This window comes from Corvus brachyrhynchos, unplaced genomic scaffold, assembly GCF_000691975.1.
Source record: "Corvus brachyrhynchos isolate BGI_N302 unplaced genomic scaffold, ASM69197v1 scaffold624, whole genome shotgun sequence".
NCBI classification, from domain to species: domain Eukaryota; kingdom Metazoa; phylum Chordata; class Aves; order Passeriformes; family Corvidae; genus Corvus; species Corvus brachyrhynchos.
The window spans coordinates 101,224-101,649 of NW_008237889.1; positions in this window are offsets into that span (position 1 = coordinate 101,224).

Below are 426 nucleotides of genomic sequence, written 5' to 3' on the forward strand. Positions count from 1 at the left end.
CGCCGACGAGCGCTCGTCCTCCGACTCGGACCTGGGGCTGGACTGACCCGGCCCCAGCCACGGAGAGCCGGGCTCCAGCCGCTCTCCCTCGGAACTGGTGCTGCACCCAGGGGCTGGCACTGCGCCAGGACTCTCCCTGTGGGATCTGGATCCAGCCTGGACCCCTCACAGCCCACCACATGGAACACCCGCCTCCTTCCCAGCTCCATAGCCACCTCTCCTTCCAGAGGTCTCCGTGACCTGGCTCCGCCTCGGTCTCTCCTGTCAGCAGCCTTGAGGATTTCACACTCCAAATTGCTTCCAGGACTCTCCAGCAGGATTTTTGGTTTTTAAGTACGTGCTGTTTGGGAAGAAGAGTCAGGGGGAGGCTCTTCCTGCCACTCCACCACGGTTCAGTGATGCACGGAGCCTCCAGTGGGCCACGCT